This window comes from Corapipo altera, unplaced genomic scaffold (genome assembly GCF_003945725.1).
Source record: "Corapipo altera isolate COAL_440 unplaced genomic scaffold, ASM394572v1 239, whole genome shotgun sequence".
NCBI classification, from domain to species: Eukaryota; Metazoa; Chordata; class Aves; order Passeriformes; family Pipridae; genus Corapipo; species Corapipo altera.
The window spans coordinates 2,938,572-2,961,578 of record NW_020884938.1 but is presented as its reverse complement, the minus strand read 5'-3'; the positions used below and the strand labels follow the sequence as shown (position 1 = coordinate 2,961,578).

At 43.0% G+C, this 23,007-nt stretch overlaps 1 long non-coding RNA gene across 5 annotated transcripts; it reads left to right on the top strand.

Annotated features, from left to right (window-relative positions):
• The first annotated feature begins 2,832 nt into the window (after positions 1–2,832).
• On the top strand, positions 2,833–12,639 carry LOC113955338. 5 transcript variants are annotated; one of them, XR_003530502.1, is made up of 6 exons: positions 2,833–3,409; positions 3,944–4,016; positions 5,962–6,102; positions 9,875–9,973; positions 10,062–10,252; positions 11,625–12,639. It is a non-coding gene; the product is annotated as an uncharacterized LOC113955338 (long non-coding RNA). The 5 variants fall into 5 exon arrangements; XR_003530500.1 differs by having other exon boundaries at positions 10,043–10,252; XR_003530503.1 differs by having other exon boundaries at positions 2,833–3,370; positions 9,875–10,252.
• Positions 12,640–23,007: the final 10,368 nt, after the last annotated feature.

Genomic DNA, 23,007 nt, shown 5'->3' with positions numbered 1-23,007 from the left:
TGCTCTGAATCCCCACACTTTAGCTTCTTGCTGTCCTTGGGGTTCTCTGATTTTAAGCATGTCACAGCTGAGGAGCACTGACAGAATCTGTGTTGAAATATACATTTTTAGATTGGCTGATAAGGTATTTTCTGACAAAGGCACCCCAAATCTTTCCTGTTGGTCAATACCTTCTGGCTGCCTCTAGATGTAGGAGCTGAGGAGTGTCTGCTCCAGCTCAGCTTCCCTTACACAGGCTGGCAGTGAAATCAGAGGCACTTTAGGCAAGTAAGAATAGTTCCTGTGGGCTGAAAAATGGAAGAAAGCAGTAACAGGACTTTGTTACTTGGAACACATAGAGAGAGACAGGCTGACTATAAAGAAAATTAGGTTTAGACAGAGTTTTGATTCTTAATAGTGAGAGGGTTAAGAAGATGATCCTGTTTGCTTTTTGCCAGTTAAACCCTGCTGTAAAACTGCTTTTGTTTTCTGAAGGCTTTTTTTCTTTCATCCAAAGGCACACTTCTAAAACAACGTTCCCATCCCTGTTTCACACCAAACTTTTGGAGGAAGTTTGCCAAAGTCATACACCTATTTATGCCCAGCGCTGTGTGAATATTTTGTCTTTCACAAGCTGTGCCAAAGAGACCCATGATGAAAACAAAGATCTAAATAATTTTGGGACAAATGAGGGCTGTTTTTCTCTTTTCCAGTATTAAATGTTTATTAACTTCAAAGGCGTAATAACCTTAAAAAAATTACAATACCAAACATTGCTTTGAAAAATCAATGCTTTATTTCAGAAATGCTGCCATGAAGCACCTGTAATGGGTTTGCCTTTTTTAAAAACACACCCTCCCCCTCCACCTCATGCAAGCAACTTGTAGATGGCCACAAGACCCAGTGTCCTCAGCATTGGCCTGGCATCTCTTCTGTGAAAAAGAATGGAATGTAACGAGTTCTCAGGAGAGCCTCATTTAATGTGTGCTACTATGGGCCTCCACTGACAGAGAGGGTAGGTTGCATGTCTGAGCAAGTATTCCTCTTTAATTTGTTTTCTCCTGGTCTGTATTTGCCTTCCAAGTGGGTGAAAGAGTGCTGCTACCAATCATCCCATGGGAGATGCCTGCCCAGACAGACTGCAGCTGAAGGACAGGGCTGTTGCCCCTGGGAAGCCTTGGTAGGTGTCCTGTGGGTCATTCCCTTAATTCTTGGCCTCCTGGACCAGGTACAGCCCACAGGACAAACAGCTGTGCCTGACGTGGTCCCAAAGAAGAAGAGAGGTCAGGGACCTGTGGTGTAAATACATGGGAGAAAAGCCAAGGGGCTGAGGGATGTGGAGTGGTGACTTGTGCAGAGTCCCCTTTTCAATGTGTGACACTGGATAGGTCTGGTTATCTGAGTGCTGAGACACTTTATGAGGAAATGAAGGGGCCAATTTCACCTTCTCTACTCTTTCTTCAGGGTTTGGCAGTAGTTTCAGAGCCTAAGAGCATCATGATTTGCTTGGTTACATGGCAGTCTAATGCAGGGCATCATCTGGGATGTGATGGAAATGCTTTTCAGTCAGTACCATGAAAACTGCAAGAGTATCAGCAAACCCCCTTGCTTCCTGCTGACTGAATCTGTTTCCATCTTCCTAATTTGAGCAGACACAGAAATCCCCCAGACCAGCATTAGTTTTCAAAGCTGTTGAGAGAAAATACCTACTTTGCTACTAGAAAAGTCTGTGGGTACAATCAGGTGCCCTTTGTACCTGCACCCTTCGTGCCCTTACGTCCGTGTAACAGAGAAATCCCTCCATGGAACAGCTACAACACAGTATGATTGTCAGGCAGCTCCAGCCAAATCATTCCTGACTCGAGCCCCCAAAGAAAACTCTGCACATCTGTAATATATTTGTGGCTCTGCTTGCTCATCTGTCCTCCCTCTGGTCTTTCTTAATGAAGGGTGTGAAAAATTAAATTCTCACAGACTCCAGCAAACTAAACAGAGGGAGCAAATGAAAGGTATGTTCCTTAAAGCACCGTTATACCAGTTACTGGTTGACAAATTTATGTTGATACACGGAATGGGATCTGTAATGAGTTTCCCGCAACCCATAACACAGTCAGGGCCAACAGTGCCCAAAATGGGACTCACGTGACTCCCCACGCTGTGACTGAGGGTGGTTTTACGGCCCTGAAAAGGGCAGCTCTGTTTCTGCAGCACTAAGTGAATTTACAGTACATAACTCCAAAACTACGTTTTTTAATTGCGTAGCATCAAAACAGCCCAGAGAGGGGATGTGAACCCAAACACCCCTTATGGTGTTTGAAGCAATGAAAGGGGAAGGTTGGGGCTGTCGTTCCCCTGTGCTGTGTCTTTAAAAACTGCGAGTCTCCTATAAGCTGGAGGCAGCCTGTTCAGCCTTTTCAAGGTGGATATAACTATCACACACTGCGCAATTTACATAGGACTTATCTTTGCTTAAATTCTTTTAAAAGGATACCATCAATTTAAAGATTACATTTCCCTGGGTCATTAAAGTTAGGCACATACTAATTTATTAAAAGGTAATGTATTATATCTAGGAAATGATAGGATCTGCCAGAAATTCCAGGGAGGCTTTAGAGGTCTTGCTGTGATGAGTCAAGCTGATAACGGCATACGGTGAGACAGCTGCATTAATGGAGCTGCCTGTTCCTCACTGAACAGGGGTGCAGTGCGGCGGCAGTAATCGTTTGGGAAGGTGGCATGGAGAGGCACAGCAGTGGAGCCTATGCAGGGAAGAAAGGAAACCCATCAAGCCTTATTTACTGGGTAACATTGCATCACAGGAGTGGCCGCTAACTTCACTTAGCATGTGCCAAATGCTGCCCAGCCATGTGCAAATAAAAAGCTCCTGCGCTGAAGGAGTTTTCTCACAGTCACAATGTGCAAAAAGCCTGTGTGGATGCCCCATCAAGTAACTAGCCTTTCAGGAGATTTAAGGGTTTGCCATTTAGATAACCCTTTCCCTAGGTTGTCTCTTGGTGGATGTTTGCAGTTAAAATGACCCCAGATCCAGCATGGTGGTCGTGTTCCCAGCCCTGTGACATCAGCAATTTCAGAAGTCAAGCCTGAAGGCTACACAAACCCCATCAGAGAGAGGATGAGCCTCTGAGGTGAGCGAGAAGCTTCAGTGTAACAAGCACTAGGGGAACGACACACTGGAAAGCAGCAGCGTCAGCAAAGAGACAAGGTGACAGATGTGAACTGGAGGAAGGCTGATCCCTCAGGCTCACTCAGCACGCTGGGATCATCCCTGCAGGCCCACTGCTGTCGCTGAGAAACGCTGAGAGTAGAGCTGTCAACTAGGAAGAGGAGTGGGGGAAAAAATCCCTGTTGGAATCAATGTTGAATCGCAGAGGTTGCTGTGCAAACTGGGATGGAAAACCTATGGCTCCGGGTGAGGAGGAAAGAGCAAGGGCTGATGAGATGAGACGGCAGCATGAGAGGCCCCGGAAGTTGGTCTGGTCTTGGACTTGGCCTCTGTATCAGCAGGATTGTGTAAGCAGGGAATTCCTGCCAGCGTCTCCCTCCGGGGCTGGGGCTGAGAGCGGAGCCTGACAGGGATGGTATCGCAGTGCAGGCTGAGCTGCTCCTGTGGATGGGTAATGTGTTCAACAATTTCCCTCCTGTGAACGCCAAACTAGACTACAGGGAGAGGGCTGAGGCAATGAACATGAAACTCCCATGCTTTATGCTGAAATTATTAATTATTGCAGCTCTAAGCTGGTCCCAAGAATTTAAAAATAACGCCCTCAAAGTTCAGCATTAAGTGCCGTACCTGATGTCCACTGTTTTGAGACCACAAATCATTTCCAGATCTTTGGCTCCTAACAGGCACCGTCAGCACAAACCTTTTCCTCAAACATTCTGTTTTTAACCCCTGAGAGGGTCTGGGAAGCTGTGTTATTGTCTGCTTTTCCCTAAATCACAGGGAGCCATCACTGAGAACTGAGAGGTGGAATGCCTTGGGGCAGGAAAGGAATGTTCCAGGGGCCAGAGCAAAGGTATTTTTGTGCAAGATCTACTCTAGGCTCCATCATCCCATGCAACGAGTATCACACAGCCTCCTCCTCTCCTGCCTAGGAGCAGGAGGAGCAGAGAGGCAGGATTTGGGCAGCTCTCCAGCAGCAACATTGTGGCAGACCCTGACTCAGGGTATGAACAACCTTGCCCTTCCTGTGGATGTTTCCTTGAAAGGAGTGATTTAGCCTTAGGCAAAATTGGAACACCAAGATATCATTTGAATTCAGGAATCACTTGCTTTCTTTTTGCAAGGTTTGGGGGGTTTTATTTTCTTTTTTTAAGGATGAGACTTATTTCTTCCACATGCTTATCTTCTGGTATTTAGCAATTTTTAATGTGAGAAGGACACACAGAAAAATTAATACTTCAGTTTCTGAATTGTAAGGCAGCTTTCAGAGGAACTGAATGTAGTTTTTTCAATGTTACTGTCAAGAAATCCTTAGGGTTTTGAAACTAAAATCTCTTTTCCTCATTTGTAAAAAAAAAATTACCTTCACTGTGAAGTTTTAACCTGAGCACAGACTCTGACTTGTGTGTTGGGCACTGACTTGAGATGGTTTGTGGCTTAAACAAGGAACTTCAACTTCACCTCTTCCCTAGTTTTCCTATTTGAATTATTGTTTTTCTTCCAGCAGAGCTCTATAAACATCCAAGCAAAAAAAACTTGGAGAAGGATACTGTTATACAACTGCTAATCATTACTATTCTTCTATTGTATTTGGTGACGTAAGGAAGTCCCAGCCAGATGCCTTAAAATCTGAGGAAACGTCTGCAAGGCATCTTTGTGGTAACACATGGGTGCAGATTCCATTCATCATTTCCTTGACAGTTTAACTAACTACTCCCAAGCCAAAAAAGATCCCTGAAATCCATCCCAGAAATATTAGCTGAAGGACAGGAGCAAGTCACTAAAAGCTCAGGCAGCCTGTGTAGCTGGAAATGCTAAGGCCCACAGACTGTCAGGAAAGGATCTGCAGAACACAATCAAAAAAATGCTGGCTTGCTATACATAGGCCTAAATTCTGTACACAGGGATTTACACCTCCACCAGAAAAAAAAGAAAAAAGAAAAGGAGGGGGGAAAAAGTTTAGAGCTCTGCACATTGTACACAGTTGGAACCACTCATCCAGAAACTTGGGTTTGAACTTTCCGAAGTACCTGTGGGATTTAGAACAAATCCCAGTTAACTTCAGTAGAACTGGGGCCCTCACATGCTTGAATAATTGAAAGCTTGAGTCAGAATCACCAGAAACATGTTTTTCAACCTTTTACAATTTGTAGCACCTTAAAACTTTTTTTTTTTTTTACCAGTGGAAGTGTCAGTTCCTGTATAGTGATTTAATACTGCAGAAAATAGGTTTGCTTTTCTTAGCTACCCTCTGCAGACCCCTTAAAAACAGCCTATGAACACATAGATTGCAGGTCAAAAACTGTAACTTTGACATATCTCAAAATATTTGCTGTTTTCTCTAGAGCCCTTTGTCCTGATGTCATCCAAACAAATATACAAAGGGCACTGCCTTGTTCTTATGCTTAGAAAAAACTTAAAATGTTTAGTATTTATTTTTTTTATTTGAATGCCAATTTCATGATTTTTTGACCTTTAGCTTACAATTTTTGAATGTTTGGTGTTGGTAATGATGTACTGCTGGTATTACACACTTCATCTTGGTCCTCTATGCATTTTAAGTCAAATGTTAAAAACACAATTGAATATTGGAATATGGGGAGAAGGACACCCTCTCCACACTTGTTTTCTGCTGAGTACTTTAGACAACCTGGGGGAGTGATCTGTCCAGCACCATCAGAATATAACATTATAAAATTATATAGTGACACATCCAAACTTGAGGTGCAGATCTATGCTGTCTTCTGGGAAAAACTCTGTTCTAACAAATCTGAACTCATCTCTACTCTCTGTTGAAGCCTACAAGAATGACAACCTGAGGATAACCATGAGAGCCAGGAACAGGCCATCAAACACAGCTTTAGAGGTCATATTCCTTTTGGCACCAGAAAGAATAATGGCCATAAGTGATTTGCTTTGCATTTATGGCTTTTACCTTGGTATGTTGTTTGTCTTCTAATAAACTTCTTGACTCACTAATCATCCATTCAGAGGCACTTTCTGAGCTGTGACTGGGGAAAAGATGAATGCATCCAGTTCTGAAATTATGCAGTGAAATGCTGCTCTGCATATTATAGCTACAGCATGATATATTAGCTAATAAAACACAGCATGGAAAAGGCTTTGGGCGGAGCCCTGAGCAGTCAAGGGGCCACTGAGAAAAATGGGAAGGAGGGATTTGGTGAGCTGTGTGATGAAGGGAGGCAGTCCAGGGGAAAGGCAGAAGGTGTTAGCCTGACAGGTAACGGGAGGCGATGGATGAGGAGCTTTGGAGTGAAAGATCTGTGCTTGGTCTGGTCCTAAGAGTCATCACGGGACTGTAAAGAGCAGCAGATGGAAGTGATGATGAGCTGTGTGATGCAAAGAGACAGAACACCACAAAAATCCCTGCAAACCTGCAGAATACCCCAGCTGGACACAATGGGAACTGAAAATCACAAGTTGCCACTCCACCACGGACAGCTTGACCACAACAGGAGTATTGTCACCACTCTTCCCCACTGCAGTAGTGCCTGTAGGCAGTAATAGGATTTCAAGGATTTGGGAAAGCAGTAAGGCTCTCTCTGAGACAGGGTGCCATTTGGGAAAAAAGTAAAGGGCATTGTTTAAGTGTTTAATTTAGACTACATCCTGCCTGAAGGGAGTACTCAAAAGAACTCGAGGTTCTCCTGTGTGCCAGGTCAGATTTCTCCCTCAACCCCGAACTCACCAAGCATTGCTAGTATCTGACCTGAAGAACCTTCCTGGCTGTTTGTCTAATGGTTTGGGTCACTCTGTTTAGTTTGGTTGGGTTCCTCTAAATAAAGCCTTAACTGAGGGCATTATTAACTGGAGTGGCTGCGGTGTTGGTTGCCTGGTTTGGTGGGCAAAAAGACAAGCCTAAAAATGCATTTTGGCATTGGAAAGAAATTGTTAATTGTTGCAGTTTGGAAAAACAGATTTCTCCAAGGTTAAATATCTGAGGATATTAAAACCATGAAACAGAGACTTTCAGTTCTGAATCACAAATTCAGACCCAGCTCCAAACGAGGAAGAATCCAAAGTTTCTCCTTGTAAAATGCTTGGTAGCCTACATGAAATTAGTTAGCTTGCCTTCCTTAGATGAGGTCTGCCCTTTGATTTCCACCAATTTTGTCAGTTTTGAAAGTGATTGAATTATTCTAGTCCATAGCTATGCTGAGGTGTTCAGCTGAAATGTAGCAATGTGAGCAGAACTGCAGGAATTTAAGAACTTGTTTCATCTGTTCATTTGTTTCAGGGGTTAGTCCCATGGCTTAGTTCAAAGAGCCTTTCATGGCTGCTAAATGAGGGGAAATCTTGGGAACTTGCAGCCAACACGGCAGTTTTGGGGTCACATTTGCTTCTAAACCTTTGGGGGTTAGCTATAGGGCGATGTGGCGTAACAGTGTGACTGAGCATAAATGTTAAACAAACCATTAAAAATCATTTCTAATCTGAAAAGACAATTTTTTAAGGGCCAGGAAAGGCTACTGAAACCTTTATCTGGTCCCTTGTTCACAGCCACTCTGAACATGTCCTTACTTCCATGACCTTGTACTTTTTTTTTGCTATAGAAAAGCAACGGCCTCATTAAATAAACCTGACCAAACTGGTCCCTATTGCACACCCATTCTCTGCGTGCTAAGGGTCACAAGGACGGAAATAAAAAGGTATTACTCCAGTGAACCTTGCCATATGCATAAAGAACCTGAAGTAAGATTATCTATATTGAGAACTGGAGTTTTCTGAAATTCAAGTACCTATTTTTACACTGGATTAGCATTTCCCCTGCCCCTCCAAGCCTTGTTAACAGAACATTATACAGCTGTCCAGGGTGATCAGCAGCAGGAGAGGGACAGCCTTTTCTGCTGAAGCATTTCTGCTCTTTGGGCTTATGGAATGCCAGTAATGACTGTGAACTTGCCACTGGAGAGTTGTGACGCGCTTTGGAGCAGGTATTTGCTGAGAGCAGAAAACAGTGGACTCTTGATTTCCTCTCCAGCCTCCAAATAGGGATGTGCTTTGGTGACCACAGCCTCCTCACACTGCTGTACAGTTCTGGCAGCTTCCTTCTTCGTGGGGTATATTTGGGAAGAGAGAAATCCTAGGAAAGCAAGAAGGAAGGAGTGCCTGCTCTTTGCTTTGGTGTCCCATCCACAGGCTAAAGGAGCCACAACCACAGAATCCTAGGATGGTGTGGGTTGGAAGGAACCTTAATCATCTCATTCCAAGTCCCTGCCATGGGACCTTCCACTAGCCCAGGTTACTCAGAGCCCCATCCAACCTGCCCTTGAACACTTCCAGGGATGGGGCAGCCACAAATCCAGAACTGCAACTGAACTGAAAGTCCTGCTTGCCCTTAGAATACCAGATGCATAGTGCAGATGAGCTTTATTAAATCTGTAGAAAATCAGGCTGCGAGGCTTTATTGAAGCTGGTTTGTGTGCTGATCTAAGAGCTCACTGCCAGCAAGTGGGAGGTCTCCCCACCTCCTCTTCCCTCCCTGCCTCCTCTTTGCTCCCTACCTCCTCTTCCCGAGGGCTTCTGCCACCATTTGTCTTTCACCAGTGCTTCTATCCCTCGGACCTACCTCTGACAGCTGTCAGAGCCATTTTCTGTGAGATTAGTGAGCTGTGTAAGGAGCCCGATAAGAGTGAGAAGTGACACTGAGGGGGCTGAGACACCCTGGCCAGGAGAAGGAGCCGGGGAGGGACCTCCCCATTCTGTTCCCTCGACAAGCTGGTCAGAGTGTTGCAGTCTCTGGGTTTGCTCAGACAGTGCCTGCAGTTTTTCAAAGCCTCCTAATGTAGTTAAATTGGGGCAGGCTTTCACAAAGGCAAATTTCGTGTTCCCTTTTTAAAGGCTAAGGGCATTAAAGCCTCCCTGAGAAAGATTACCAGGGTGTTTTGACAAGGCAAAATATAACCAAGCCCTGGTCTTAGAGATAAGAGAGACTTCTGGTTAAGAGTTTCCAATGTAATTCAAGTTTAGGTAAATATTCAGAGTGGAAATTTTTAGCTAAAATATCTAATGTTTGGTAAATGTACTTAAGCAATATTAACAATAGAGCTGCCAGCCCCACCTACAAGAAGTGGTTTGCACCCTTTTGGCAGAAAGATCTAAGATTGAATGGATATAAGGCAAAGCTGGGAAAATTGTTCACTATTTTCCAGTGAGTCATCAACAGGTTTTTTAAAACTTTGTAATAACAGAGGTTTTTTTAGAGCACATGAGATGCTTTTCTTCAGAAAGTAGCATTATAATGAGGGAGGAGTGGGGATGCATGTGCTTTTCATCTGCATGGAACACAAAGAGACTACGTAATGTAAAGCAGACCTTAAAAGAGACAAATACTCATGTTAGAGAAAAATGCTGGTAGGATAAATCAGGGAAAAAAAATGTTTCAAATGCACACTGAAATCCTTTCATATCATCTGAAGTGTAAGAGCCAGGCAGAGAAAACTACACCCAGAGTCACAGCAGGGCTGATAGATTGGCTCACACGCCCAGGACTGATAAACAGGTTTTGTGCAAATCCCTTTCCTACCGTTTTGCTTTTCTTCTGATAAATATTTTAAAAAGAGATTTGTCTTACCGAGATGACTTTAGTACGAGAAAGAGAAAAGAGCAGGGGTTTAATATTAATGGGTCTGAAAGAGCTTTTGCAAACTCTTTGTTTTGTTATGTTGTGTTTTACTCTGTTTTATACAGCATGCAACTCGTATCACTTACAAACTCCCACAGAGTCTCTGCCACCCCGAGATGTTGTTACAAACCACGCACAAGCAGAAGTCTGAACGATGAGGGCAGGTACTTTTAAGGCCTTCCAGTTTCCCTATTTTTCCTTATTTCTCTCCTACTGCCCCTGCCTGTCTGCAGAGCCCTGGAAACGCGATAGCCCAGGCTCCACCCTGCTGGTGGAAAGTTCATGGAAACCATCAATCAGAACCAGTTGCCTTTAGCAACCAACAACAAATCTGCCCGAGTTCACCGCGGGGATGGACAGTGCGTGGTTGTCGCTGTGCTGATGTTCAGCTGAGGATTCCTGGCATCAGGAAAACTTAACCTGTAGAAGCTTTCAGAGAGAAAGTAAGTATTAAGTAATGTCTTTAGGGTGAGATGGAGGTCTCCTCCAGCTTGGCTGCACCCCAGTCGCTGTCGCTGAAAGCAGAAAGAGATCCTGAGTGAGTCTGGAAACTACTGACCATGAGGTGCTTGTCTCAGCTGTGGAGGGGAGGCGTGTTGTAAGTTCTCAGCAAGGCTTCTTCTGGTTCAAAAATCTGCAAGAGTGGATATATCACAGTCAGTCCTTCTAACAGCCTGAAGTATGTTATTGCTGACTTGTTATGTAAAACCTTAAACACCTTGTAAGGGGAAGATACATGTATCTATTTATAGCATATTTATAGGGGGGGTGTGTGATCTATTTGTATTTTTTTATTCGGAAACCATCTCTGATTCTTGATACCTGACCCAGGTAACCCTTGTGTTTGCAGTACCCTCTCCAGGCTCACCTGGGAACACTTCTGTCTCCTCACACCAGGGTGAAATGCACGAGCTGCAAAATTAGGAATGCACAGGAATGCACATGAAATTATATCCATTTGAAAGCCTTATCCGCGGACCAGTTGCTGCCTCCCTCGGAGAGGGTCTAAAAAAAGTGCAGCAGCCTCTGAGGGTGGGTGTCAGCAGCGGGATTATGGATTCTGACCCTCCCAAACCCAAAATGTTTTCCCAGGTCAGGGCAGTGTGGGTTTCAGCAGCTGCCCCTGTACTAACACCTATGCCTTTGGGAACAGGGGGTGGAGAGGAAGGGAAAGGAAAACAAGGACATACACTTCAAAACCAGCTCAGGTTTCAAGGGGGAAGGATTTCTCTTCGTTCTTTTCCTCCCCTGAGCGCCAGATGTGGGGAAGGAGCCTGTCGTGGTGCTGGAGGCAGGCAGAGCTGTTGTTATGCAGATCCCGGCATCTCTGCTCAGTACAACTCATCCTGCCTTCAGGGAAGTTCAGCAATTTCAACACCATCTTCGGGATTTTCCAGGGGGCACGATCTGCCAGTTAGTCATTCAGCCTATTCTCCTACTGCTCTTTTTAAAGAACCGCGGCATTTTCAGAGAAGTCAGAGGTCAGCACTGGCTTGGCTTGACATTTACTCCGTATTCTTTATCAGGAGATGGGGGAATGGTTTTCAATACCGGTAAACTTGAACACAGTGGGTACTTTTTCTCCTGAAGAGTTGTAGAGCTCAGTTCCTCAGACCTATTCACAATCTAAAAATAGCTCTGTTTTCATCAATTCATTAACAAAACCACATTGCAGTGCACTGCTCCTTGTTATTGACATTCTTAGCAATACAAATAACTACCTGACTGCTTCTGCTGGACAATCAAATGCCAGAGCATATGTTCATTTCACTGATAGATCAATTAATTTTTAACTTCCCCCTTCTCTTTTTACAGCTGTCTGAAAGCTACAGGAACACCTGAAGTCAGAGGAACTGCTACCTACCAGAACAGGTTCTACTACCTGGGTGTCTGGTCTATCATTTGGTAGGTCTGGGCACCAATATCCTTCCTGAACACAGGAGGTGCTGCAAAGGCAAAAGTGGAAGAGCCTAAAATAAAATACACTGTTTTGCATTCTTTGGACTTCCTGGTGATAGGGTGGTGAATTTTTATGTTTTTATTTAGATTTACTATGAAGCGAATGTATGCAGTAAATTTCCCAACAGATATAGGGAGAAATATCAAACAATATTATTCTTAATTAGCAATACATGAACATTATGAGGACTTCATCAAGCTCAAACTCTCATTCTGCTGGGCTAGGTAAGAAGGCACTCCTTGCTTTGAAGAGTTTAAAACTTCATGACCAGAGTAATGAAAATCAGGGACTTCTTTTCACAGATCGATAAATTAGACCTGCCAAAGTCCTGTGTCCTTCTGCACAAGATTAGTCCTTTTTCCAGACTTTCTTTTAATAATAATAAGACAAATTTTGCTCATTAGCAGAGTTGTATACATGACCTTTTCTTTGGCATGTGTGTTCCTTAATGCGCCAATTAAAATAATTCAGTTACCTTTGGCCCTCTCATTTTATTTGGAGACCTCAAAGTACATCAGCATACACGCAGTAATAACTGATAAGGGAATAAAGTTATAAACAATCCTAATTTGTATTATGCTGGGTACACCAAAAAGCTACTCTTCCCTAATCCGCTTATTGCTTTTGTAATCCTCACACAAGACCTCTGGAAATCTCCCCAGAGCATAAAGATAGAAAAGAATCAAGTGGGGAAGGGAAAAGGGAAGGACGTTTAATAATTGAGGAAAATCTTATTTGAGCAAAGGCTAATTTGTGAGCACACGAAGCTTCGTGTGGTTCCATGTAAAGGCTCTAAATATGGCTGGAAGGGAGAAAAACAGTTGTGTCTAGCAGATCTAGATTATATATCTAGCAAAACCTGAGACTAGGATGGAGGGACTTAGCTGTAAAAGATATACAAGGAAGCAGGCAGAGCTAAAGCAATTTCAACTCTCCTATCTGCTTCAGAAAACACCAATTTCGTATTTGGTTGCCCTGCTACTGAGAACTCATCTGTTTCCAGCACAAGTAAACACATCTTTGCTTCACATGGGGGAACTTTATCCCTAACATATAACCTGTCTGTGGGGACAGCCCTCTAACCATGTCATGGAAACTGGGTAAATCCAGTTATTTCAGCTCTGTTTTCTTAGTGTTGAGCCCAGAGTGAAGGTGGCCTGACAAATCTTTGTGAACAGAAGCTGCCAGGTTTTGGACAATCTGGTTTCAGTGCTGGTTTCTCCCATATTTCTGTCTCACACGGTCCTTGGGTAGGTCCTATGAGCCCTCTGAGTGCCAATGTGGTAGATGAATACCCAGTGTACAAACAAATGCTAGACTTTGGGAAGTATAATCCATACCTGTGACTTGCATTCAGATAGGTTTAAATGTGTTCTGAATTTATTCTTCTTTATTTTGGGATTAATTCCTTGCTCAGGACAGCTTGCTCCTAGTAGTTAATCTGCACCCAAGGGGATGACAAAAGGAGAACCAGCCACAAGAGACAAACAACTTCACAGAATTGACTGAAGCCAGTCTACGGAGAAGCAAATTCTGAGAAGCATAATGCTCCTGGACAGGCTCTGGGGCTCTTAGGGACCCTGCTCTTAGGGACCTGGGGCTCTTAGGGACCTGGCAGACCCTGTAGCAGATCCCCGAGGGCAGTGCTGGTGCTGCTTTTCTCCCCTGTCCTTGCAAGATTTTGGAAGTAAAGGCTGTGCAATGAAGGCAGCTTTTTTTTTTTTTTTTTTTTTCTTTTTTTTTTTTTTAATGTGGTCTTTCTGAAAGCAGAACACAATTTCTTCAGCTTTGTAATTCAAAAGTATTTTAATTCTATAATGGCATTTATTCTCCAGGCTGTGAATTGACCATAAATAGTTCTCTGCAAGAATTTGCTATTGGGACTGTGGTATTTACTAGAGAAAAGTCAGATAAAGTACTTCAGGCTAGACTGCAGCCCTTTTGGTCTCTGTTCATCACAGAAAGGAGGCTGGGAAGACCTTAGGGGATCTCCCCATCCAAGAGCATGTAACAGCTTTCCACACTGCTTCCTCACTGCCTCTGCAGCATGGGAGGGCTGGGAGACAGAGAGGGAATGACTTGAACCCACTACAGACTAAAAACCTGTGCCCCAGAAAAGCTGACAGCAGCCAGGTGAGTATGTTGTAAATCAGAGCAGCTTCTTGGACTTCCAGAGAGATCTAGAGGAGCACATCTACTCTAGGAAGTGGGAGAGACATCAATACTGCCCTTGTGCTCTCTGACTTCGGAGTACACATGTCAATGGAGTTTGGCATCTTGCACAAACTCTGAATAAATGCACTAACCCTGAATAAATGCATCAAGTAATCATGGTCAGTGCTTCAAGGAACCTGTATTCACAGACATCTGAAAATAGCAGTGATTAAAACAAATTGCCTTGAGTCAACACAGTGTCCAGGGCTGTCATGCACACACTGTGGACAAAACAGTCCTCTGCTCTTGGAATTCAGTGGTCAGACACTTCTTTAGCACATTTTAAAGTTAATAACATTCTTTATCCTCAAAGCAGACCTATTTAATTGCGAGTTGATTTTGCTGTGCAGCCATTTTGACACCTGCTTGTGCTAACTCATCTTTATGCAGGCCCAACAGTGAGATCCGTAGGGCGGGATCACTCTTTGGTTACAGAAATAGTTGCCTGAGCGTTGATGTGCTATGTCACTACCTTTCACATCAAGAAAGGCACAAATCCAAATGTCAGTCAAGGCAAATCTGCTGTCTCTGGTTTGAGTTTCCCAAATATTTCATTACTTTAAACTTTTACAGTGAATGTAACCTCACAGATGAAGCCATGACATAGCAGAAGAGAAAACAGCTGAACAATTTGTCTCCATGGACCAAATGTTAACCCACTTTACAGGCAGGTATGAGCTTGAAGACTGATGTAGCAGCATAAAAGAGTCTCCCTGCATAGGATAATTCTTTTGGAAGCAAAGCAGCCCAAGAGTCAACTCATCCACCAGTAATGTTGTCATTTTTCGTCACTTGGAGAAAATATATTTCAATGATTACCAGTGTGTCTACTGTTTATTAAAAATAAATTCCATTCTTTCTGGTCTATTCAAGAACTTTCTGAAATTCTTTTTTGCTACAAGAGGGTGACTGAAGTGGGATGCAGAGTGTTCCTATTTTTAGCTTTGTAGCTATACTTGCCAATCTTTGAAGTGCACTGATACGAACCAGAAACAACTGGATCTTCCGTCAGCAAAATGGCAAAGATAGGTGGTGCACAGTCATTGAATTAAGAAGCTTCATTGCTGCCCGTAATCACTGATTGCATATTATCTAATGGCAGAAGAAGAGATATTGTTAACATCTGATGGTTTCCATTTCAAGTATTTTTAGGAGATGCATCAATTGAAGCACTGATTAGACAGAAGTGGACCAAAACTGTCAGTTGATTGCTTTTAGACTTTACAATCTCTTTTTAAAATGAATGAAAACAAGGCTATAAATTTATTCAGCTGTAATTTCAGTCTGCTCACATGTTATGATCTTGCTCTGTTTTGCAAACACCAAAGGGAACTGATTTATGTAAAATGACCGACACTTTTCTCCCCTACATAAATAGTTCCTGTAGCTGATTTCTGCTGGGAGAGAGAAATGCCTTTTATTCCTGTTTTGTGCCCAGACACAGTTTAGAGCAATTAACTGCATTTAGGACACTTCGGATTATTGTCTATTCTTCCGACGGGTCAAGGAAAGTAGCCCAGCAAGCTCTGTTTTCAAAGAGACATTATGAACATGTCCAAAGCAGTGTATACAGCTGGGTTCAAGTGCTGCATTTCCAAGTCTTTCTCTTGGAAGGAAATGATGATTGATACTAATGCCTGTACACATTAATCAAAACGGGTATTTTCTTGACTGCCTATTCAAACAATGCCTCTGACACCGTTTCCAGTCAGCATCCCCAAGGCTCACAGCAGATGTTTGTTTGATGGCCTCTCATCTCCACTGTTATTTGGAAAGTCCATTTGGAAATAATAGCTCTATTTCAAACCACAGAAAGCAGAGGCAACATTATCAAAATCATTTACCCTGGGCAATCCAAATGAAAGCCCGGGGGAGGAAGAATGTATAACCACCACATCCATTAGAACTATTTTGGGAAAGTGCTAAAGGAATAAATGTGAGATCCCTTTGTCTCTCCTTCTCAACACTGCTAATATATCTCTGTGCTGCTGGGTGTCCCAACACACAAACATCTTATGTTTTTAAGTGTTGTGTAGTTGTGGCCATTGCTATAACATTTCATATGATAAGGCAACTTTTGTGTATTGGAATAGGGAAGTGGTTTAGAACATGATAATGTTAGTTTGTTTTTAGTGGTCTGCTAAGATAACCCTGTGTTCCTCAATCTTTTCAGATCCTTCACTGTGCCTGAAACTGAAGCTGCTGAGAACTGTTTAAACAAGTATTTAATAAGCAGAGGGCTGACATGGTTTCCTTGACCATCACAAGAAAAGGTTTTTAGGTGCCATCAGCTCCCCATTTGATTTAACGTCTGAGTCACTGGCTCAAGCAAAATAGTCATTTAACCTTGACACAGCTCAGTTTAATCTTGCCTGTGTAAGTAGGAGCAAAATGGTGCAGCACGGGACTTTAATGTGCTTTCAGCACGACTTGACCTTGTCTCCACCTGCGTGACCAGCCTGACCTGTGAAAGTCAGGATGCTGTCAGCTGGACTGTGACTTCAGCATGACTGTACCATTAAGAGAGAGCTGATCTATAACAGTATTTGGCTCTCATATGCTGCCTTTGAGCCAAAGTATTTTTCTATGATAAGATTCATTAAATCCAGTTGAAGATTTATCTTATTGTTGTTGATGTTTTTTCATGAAAAAAAAGGGAAGGTTTTAGGGGAAAAGGATAGTTTTTTATTTTTCCCTTGGACTTCATTGAAAATCTAAGCATTTTCCATGCCAAAAATGAGAAATAAAAAAAGGAGAAAACAAATCTGTCTTTTGTGATTTTTTTATTACAAACAGCCCAAACATTTATACAAAAATAGGAATTTTCTTGCAAACAGCATCTGTTCTACCCAGGGCTTCCTTTGGCTTTACAAGCTTTCAGACAGCTCTAATTCTTATCTCTGTCATATCATTAGGACATCTGGGGCTCAGACATTTTCCCTGCATGCCCTGGGTGGCAGAGCCCAGAAGAGTCCTGCTCCTTGACATCCACTCGCTTGACTGGGACTGTTCTCCATTCCCAGCCCTTTGCAGGACGAAAGACGTTTATCAGTGCTGCCAAGACAGCTCCAATAGCAGGAATAGTCTTTATTCCCAGAATGGAGAACTAGCCTGATAATAGTATATCTGCCGACAAACGCTGCTCTTATTTGGATTTAAGCATCCTCTGGAAAGGTTCTGCTGCAGGCTGAGGCATTGAGACTGAGGAATATTATTTAGAGCCATATGTCTTTCTTCTGCTGCTGTCTGCTGAACACTTCCTTTGAGAAGGGGTACAAAGGAGAGGGAAATGTAAATGATGTCACTGAAGCCTTCCTGTCCCCTGTCAGATAAATGGCACTTAGCAATCAGAGTCTTTGTCACACCAGCAGTCATTGGACATTTTAAATAGCAGTTGGGCTTAACTGGAATACATCATTCTTCTGTACCTGTGTAAACATTAGACCCTATCTGTCTATTGTATAAATTTCCTCTTTTGGGGGCAGCAGGAAGGGTCTATTTCCACACTGTCTGCTGCTTCTTTACCTACCCTGAATTTTCCATGAAAGTGGATTTTGTGCCTTGAGGTGATTTATTACTGTGGCTTCCTCGGCCTCATTTGAATCAGGATTTAAATAATTGGATTTCCAATCTTTTCTTCCTATTTGTGCTGTTGCTGTGTGCAGGCAGCTTTTGTAGGACATGGGGCCTGTTATAACTAGAAAAGAACGTCTTTTGAATGTGATAATCTCTATTTTAGCAAACAGTGTTAATTTACTAGGATTACAGTTTGTGGATTTTCACTGGTTTGTGAATGCTTCTGGAGAAAATTCCAAGAAGAAACCAAGACAGTAGCTCTTAATATATATATATTATATATATAATATATATAATATATGTATTTTTAGTGTTACTTGCCAGCAAGCTGTGTCAGCTCCTTTTTGTATATAACATGATATATACAAGGTAATATATGTATTGTAATGCTTTTGCCTCAGGAATATTGACCGAAGAGCTTCCTTTCTCTTGGATTGGTAATAGGTTACAAGGCTTGTTATTCCATCTCTTCCTGATTTATTGAAACGAAGCAAAGCTTCAAGTGTCTGTACGGTGTTCAAATGTCATGGGTGACTTCCATTAAAAACTGCAGTGATAAGTTTAATTTGACATTGACACGATCAGTGGGAGACCAGGAGCCACAGTGGAAAATGCGTTGCAGGGATTAGCATGAGCATATGGAAGTCACAAATAGATGTTCTGTTCCCAGATTTGATGCTGTTCTTACCTGATGAGGTGGGACCTTGGAGGGAATGTGAGGAACCAGGCTCCACTTGGGAAAGTGGCTGGCTCCCAGCAAAGAAGTTACAGGTCAGAGGTTGTTCAGGATGCCCTGTTTGAGCATGAGTCAGGTAGAGCTGGCACTGCTCCTGCAAGAAAAGGTAAGAACGGTCCAAGCAAATTTTCCTGAGCAATTGGTTGGCTACAACAGTCACTCCCAGTAGAAAACAAGCTGCTTTCAGTTATTTGTGCTCAAATCCCTTAGGTCCTTCAGAAAATGGCTTCATTAACTAGTCCTAACTTCCTATTTGGTGTAGACTCTAAAGTTTGAGTGTGTTCCCTTTTCTTTTAGGAAGTGTCTTTGAAGGTATCAACGAACTTTATCTTTCCTCTGTGCTTTCTCAGCCTATTTAAAGTGACTGGAGAAAGGAAATAGAAAAGGTAGCAATTTAGAAATCCTGGAGGTGTATTGTGAGACTTTTCTGGACTGTAGTCATCCATCCTCCCTGTGCTCCCTGGAAGCCTGCTGTTGAACTGACACACTGTATGTACCCAGTGCATACAACAAATAATGAGCTCTCATGGTGAATTCGTACACAATCACAGAGAAGCCTCCAGGTTGTTCCCAGTACCAACATCCATTATGCAAGTGAATGTTCTGTGGTGTAATTGTACATCACAGACCTTCCCTCTAGACCACAGTGCCTGGCTCTGCTTTGTTCGCTTCAAAAATACGAACTATGGATTTGTGTTCTTGTAGCATAACAGATGCTTTCCTCCTTGTGCCTTGGAAATGCAAGAGCTGGGAATGAATCCTGTTGTAAGAGACACACAGCCTTGAAAAACATTTTTCCTGTACCCTGGGCTCTCCCTGTCGCAATGGATCTCAGTCTTTTTTGGATACCTTTACAGCACCTTTCCCTGGGGGCTTGTGAGCCTGCCATGAGGGAACCCCTGAATAGCACAGGAATTAAGGAGTTCTCAGAGCCTGGGCTCAATCTTTGCAGCCAGTTCTGTGAGGAGAAGCTGGGCAAGAGCAGGGGATGTGACTCTTGAGCAATGCTTGCTGTATTTTGAAGTTAAATGCAGTTGTCAATACACTTTGGTAATTACACTGATGCATGGGCATGACATGGAAGTGAGGTTTGATAAAATTAAACATACAGATGAGTTTATACTGTCTTGTTAATCACCTGTCAAGTAATACAGCTTAAAAAGTGCCTGTAACTCGTACAGGGCCTTGCACAATGTCAAGCTCTTTCAGGTGAGAATAACCAGGAGAGCATGATCATAACATGATATGCTGGATTGGGTTGGGGGTTTTTTTTGTTTGTTTTTTGTTTGGATTTGGTTTTCTCTTTCTTTTTAATTATGATAAATCATCTAGTGAATAAGATCACCTCTTTTGGAAGGCATTTATAATGATCAGTGTCAATATTTATGATGAAATAAAGCACTCTAAAATTTATTTGTAGTCACTGAGACTATTTTTCACTTGGCATTAATTCACTGAGTGCATAATGCAGTCAGATGTGTTAGCCAAGAATAAACTCAGGCCCTAGTGTAGGGCTAAGAATGTTTAATGTATCTTGACAGTCATTAAGTAGTTGGTAAAGGACTAGCAATGAATTCATTATTCTCCTTATGAATCAATTCCTATTTATAGCCAACTATCAAGAATTCCACATTGTAATATGGAGATTGAGATCATACATAATGGTTCTTTCACCAGAGGCAGTCATGAAAGGACCGGTGAGACTAGAACAAATTACAGTTAATGATAGACTCTTTCTCAGAGAATTAAACACTTTAATTGGTCAATCAGGTTGGGCATTTGAGAAAGGAAGACTTGCAATTATGTGAAAGCCTGCCTACTGTACTTGGCAGCCTTATGGGCCCCTGGCAGTTTTTCATGAGGATTTAGATTTGTCATCATGTTCCAATCCTCATAGCTACTCCTAGCCAAGAATAAAAGCTGCTTCTTGTCCTCCTGGGGTTTTGGGGTTCCTTTGGAGAAGTTGGTACATCAAGATGTCGGTATGGATACACTGCTGTCTTGGGGTACAATTTATTCTCAGCATCTGTGTATCAGCTGGAGTGTCTTTTGAAGGCTGAAGTGAGATGTGATACCCAGACCCTTCTGCTTCAGAGTGAATTTCACCCTCTTTCCATACACAAGAGACAGTGCATCAGTTCCTTGGGAGTCACCTGTGCTTGCTGCAGCACTGAAATCAGGGATATCAAGGTACCAACACTTGGTAAAAGTGCTTGAAAACACAGGATTTGTTCCATATACTTCTTTTTCAGGTGAGAGTAGGCTTACATCTTGCATCTAATTCACAAGAGCTGCATTAGCAAACATTAACTGAAGACCCAGGTATGTGCAACCAAATTTATTACGTGCACTACTGTGGGAAACCTCTCTTCACTCTACATTAGTTGCCCTCCAGTTAAACATCAAAATAACTCCATAAAATGTTCTGCCTTGCAAGTTTAAGTTTGTCATCTGTCCAGAGAAGGGTTTCTCTCTCAGTCTGTGTTTTACCAGCCTGCTGTCTTCGCTGCCCTGGTTCTCAAAGCTTTGAGTTGCTAATGTTGTGTTGCTTTTAACAATCTGTGTTACAGCATCTGTAACAGAGCACCATTGTGCCTGTTTCTAGGTGTCCCACATGAATCAATGGGTTGGAGCAGCTGTTCTACATCAGAAAAAGCTCTACCTTCTTTCCTCTGGAGAGTTTCATATTAGAAGCGAGGTGGGATTTTGTTCAAAGTGAAACAAGACTCTACCTTGCAGCAGAGAGCTGTTCTTGCTTGATGATTGTGGGGAACATGATGTGCTTCACGTCTGCCAGTTACTGCTAGAAATGATTGCATTACATTAGTGAAAGTTCATATTGCAGGCTTTGCCCTGTGCTTATTCAGTGAGCTTAATAAATGATCTTTTGAAGTGCTGGGAAAAGGTAGCTTTTCCCCACGTGGATCTCAGAGGAGTGGATCATTTTGGAGATGACACAGAAGTCTCCGCACTAAGTGGTGCAGTCTCATCCTCAATCAGGGTGACAGACCAGTCTGCACTCTTGGATCAGGGGGCATAGGACTGTTTGGGCCCAGCAGGGTGATGCAGTGGAATATAAAGCTTCACAGTTTGGACAGTTTAGATGTCAGGAGAGAAAGGGGAGCTGGATCTTACACTCCATCAGTCAGAGACTTACCATGGCAGGGCCAGGTTTGAGGCGCTGCGAAGGCAGCAATTCGATGGTGTAGAAGCTTAGCTTTGCTACATTATCCTCTGGGACTGATGAATGTCACATATCCTCACTTTCCCCAGGCAGGTCAGTCCTTCATCCAGCACTCACCATCTAGGAAATGAGGTGTTTTTTGGTCCTGACACAGAACAGTTCCCGGTGGCAAGCAGAGAAAAGTGAAGAATGGCAACAATAAAACCCCAGAGAAAATCACATACCAAACCAGGTTTGTTCTCTGCTGCCTTTTACAGAGGAAAAAACACTTTATCCTACAGAAGGTCATTTCTTTCCTTTCCCTAAGAAGAGGTCTCCTCTCAGCTAAGCAGAGCAATGATGAGGGCAGGTCATCCCTGAACTATGCCAGGACAAGAAAGGTGCTAAATGGGGTGCTAAATGTGGCTGTAACATGACTGCAGTTGGACCTGGGGCCTGCACAAGAGAGAAATCCCAGCCCATTACTAGATAAAGCTGGATTTTGTGCGTATATGGGGCGGAGGAGTTCAGCACTGGAGCTCTGGCAACCACTCTCAGGGCAGCAGGAGGGAAAGCTGTGGAGCCTGCGGGCTTGAAGGGGAGCCTTCCTGCTGCTGGGTCTTGCCAGGAAAAGAGCTTAGGCATCAAGATAGGGACATAGTGATACCTTGAAGAAGATAAGAAACAAAGCTTGTCAGTGCAGAAACAGAAGAAGAAACACTGGGCAGCTGAAGAGCCCCAGTTACAGCTGCCCTGTACACCTCTTTCCTGGTGGGCAGCAGCAGCCTGCCATTGCAGACAGTAGGACTGTGCCACTGCCCCCAGCAATACTGCCTCATGTGAACCTCTGCTTCGCTCCAGCCTTTAATTCCAGCAGGCAGCCCCTTTGGGAGCTCAGGTTTGCTGAGGTGTAAAGGAGTTTGTTGAAATTCACCATGGCTTATTCACTGAATGCATTACAAATATTATTAAATTAAATGTAAATGCTTTGGAAATACAAACGCCACCCAGGGTTTTTTATCTCTCATGTTTTGCTTAGACGTACAGGATAGGGGAGCTGGCTCATGGTAGGGTTCTCAGGAGTCTCCAAGCTTTTAGTGTTCTGGCATTTAATACCTGTAACTACACTTATACTCAGATGACAAATTGGCCCTGCACCAGGGGAGCCCATGTTTATTCAAAATATCCCAGCCTTGCTCATTATTGTGACAAATCCATACTCCGGGCTTGCTGCCAGCTTGAAAGACTGGGTCCTGATCAGCAAACTTTGACGACAATCAATTCAATATAACTTGCTATATTAGCAGATGAAGTGGGAATGAGCCCCAGGGAGATGAAAAACCAGCAGAACTTCTGTTAACAATTAGGCAAAACTGCTGCCTTCATGTGTGCGTTTGCATGAGCAATAGCTTTTTGATGCACTGGGCCTTCACCTTCTGTCCTTCCTCCACAGAGAGATGTATGTCATCTGACAACTCTGACCTTTTGGCTTTGCCTACTAGGAAGATTTTACTGCTGTACCTCAGGATAGGTTTGAGAACTCTGTATT